Source organism: Penaeus japonicus, unplaced genomic scaffold (assembly GCF_977035675.1).
Source record: "Penaeus japonicus unplaced genomic scaffold, GWHDUDI00000001_assembly GWHDUDI00000003, whole genome shotgun sequence".
NCBI classification, from domain to species: Eukaryota; Metazoa; Arthropoda; class Malacostraca; order Decapoda; family Penaeidae; genus Penaeus; species Penaeus japonicus.
This window is the reverse complement of record NW_028234405.1, coordinates 12,583,719-12,586,218: the sequence shown is the minus strand read 5'-3', so window position 1 is coordinate 12,586,218 and position 2,500 is coordinate 12,583,719. Positions and strand designations below refer to the sequence as shown.

General features: G+C 37.0%; 1 protein-coding gene across 2 annotated transcripts in view; it reads left to right on the top strand.

The window, feature by feature from the left end:
• Positions 1–900: 900 nt before the first annotated feature.
• The window catches only part of Pak (serine/threonine-protein kinase PAK 3-like protein), a 40,840-nt gene continuing 39,240 nt past the window's right edge, over positions 901–2,500 (top strand). For both annotated transcript variants that reach the window (XM_043028041.2, XM_043028040.2), the window contains exon 1: positions 901–1,016. The gene's annotated coding sequence lies outside the window, so the exon portion shown is untranslated. The remainder of the gene's footprint in view (positions 1,017–2,500) is intronic.

The window sequence follows — 2,500 nt, the reverse complement described above, 5'->3', positions numbered from 1 at the left end:
CTTAACTGACGCAATACCTACTGTACTTTCCCTAAACTTCAAATTAGCTAAATTATTTTCCCTCAATCTCCCTTTTCCCTTAAGAATAGAATAATCAAATAGACAAATGAAATAATGGGTTCTCAATTACAAAATATGGCAAATTCAAGGCTTTTTCCACTTGAACATAAAGGAAAGTCACTGAATCCCTTAGCTTCTAACCGAAAAAGAAAATGTGTAGTAGAAGCTCAAAAGAGAATATTAAAGACTTCTTCCTTTCCCTTAAATCCAAAAAAGGTAGATGAAAAATCCTAAGCTTCCCATTAAGAAAAGAAGCACTGAAGCTTCGTCTCCTTTATAAAAAGGAATACGATATAAGCTTCCCACTCAAAATAGAGAACCGTCAGTAGTTCTAATCGTCCTTAGAATAAGACACGTCCTCACTCTTCTTTCCTTTAAAAAGAGAATGAATAAATAAATCAATTTCCAGCCTAAAATAAGGCATTCAAGATCTTCCTCAAAAAGACAATAAACATATCAGAACCACAAACTTCCTCACTCAAAAGATGACATATGCCTTTACCTTTGCTTTTAAAAATGCATAGATGAATGAATCTTTAAATATAAGAAAAAACAGATAAATAAAAAATATCCCTGCCCCAAAAGATGATACATCCAACCTCTCTTTCCCCTTCAAACAAAAACAGTCCGAAAGATTACCTCCCAACCTTTCCCCCAAAAAAATAACATACATTCAACCTCCCACTCCCATGCATCCACCCTCTCCTCTCCTCACCCTCAAAACACAAGACTTCAACCTCCATTCCCCACCTAAAAAGAGAGCAAGGACCCCAAATAAAGCCCCAGAACCATTCAAGTTTGGCGGCGCGCGAGCTTGCCTGAGATGCCAAGAGATGGAGTCTTCAGCTGGGAGTGACGTCATTCGTTCTGTGGCCGAGGGTGTTTGTGGAGGTCTCGCTGTGTCCCCCTTCGATATCTCTCTCTCTGTGGGGAAAAAAAGGGGGCAAATCTTTAAGGTAATCTTTCAGGAAGAGGTAATGGGAAGGGAGATGTATGGGTCCGTCGTTAATGTTGTTCGTGTATGAGCAGGCGTGTATTATTAGAGGTGTTTCCTGCTGTGTATTTGGGGAGATGAATCACTCAGCCCTGGAGAATTAACAGAGTCCCCATTTCTCTGTGAAACACGGCCCGGAATGGGGTGCATGGGCCGATCTTTCGCATCCAGTTCCATGCACAGAATACTCAGGTTGCACGCAGCTGTCCCAGAAAACCCTCGAAGCAGAGTAAATGTGGGAAAAACCGCCGGGATCCTGAGTCAGATGGAGCGGGAGTGCCTGCCTGCCCTGCCCATTTTTCCCTCACACGATTTCGGAAGACTGGAGGTTTCGCCCCCCTTTTTCACCCGTTTTCCAATTCTCTGAGGTCATTTAACCTCCCTCGACCTCGGATTGGAATCGTGGGAACGAGTTTTAGGCGTGGGGGCCGTTATCTAATGGCAGGAATGTGATTTATTGGAGTTCTAATCATGTGATTTGACATTTTTCCCTGTCAGTCAGGAAGGGTTTAGTGCATGTCATTTGCCCTTCTTCCCGAGTGCAGATGTGAAGGTGTGATTTCATTTGTTGTTTATTTACACTTTCCAGTTATTCTAGGTGTTGATAAAGAGTAAGAGTAACTGGAATATGGAGAATATACACTTGTGTCCCCTTTCACTGGATTCTCATGGTTATTAATTTGTCGTTTTGTGGAGTTTCTTTCTCATTTGTAGGTTTTACGCCATTTACTCGTTCCGATTATTGATGGTAGGTTGAAATAAGTGGGATTATAAGATTTCATTCATTTGTTTATTATCTTTTAATATGATTGTTAGAACTTTGTGAAGTTGCTCTTTTCGTTGTCGTTTTAGCTTTTTGGTAATTACTCGTAGATAGTGATGATGAAATGTCACGTTTAAGGAGTGAATGAAGAAAATTAGAAGTAGATTCGTTTGAAATCACTGAATTTGCATTTGTTAAAAGTATTTTCTGAGTTTTCATTTTTTATGTCTTGGATTTCATAGTTTCTTTTATTGATAACAAGTAGAAATTACTAGGAAGTTGATAAGAATGTAATACGTTTCATTTATCCCTTTCATAATTCTTGTGTGTATTTTTGAGGTCGTGTATTTGTTTGTATTTTTTTTCTGTAAATAGTAGAAGAAATTGAAGAACATGTTTTCTTTTGTAGAATTTGTTTATTTGTTTATTATTTTTTTATTATTGACATTCTACTAATGACATTCTACTAAAGCTGCCTAAAAATATACTAGCTTTTCAATTTTGTTTTAATTTTGTTTTGTTAAATTTGCTTTATTTTGTTTTTGTAATTAATGATAACAATAAGAAATTACTGAGAAAAATATATTTTTATCATTCTTTAAACTTGAACAGACTGCAGAGAAAAAAAAGGATGAAGAAAAATTAATTATCATAATTGAAATAACATTGGTCTAGAACTATGA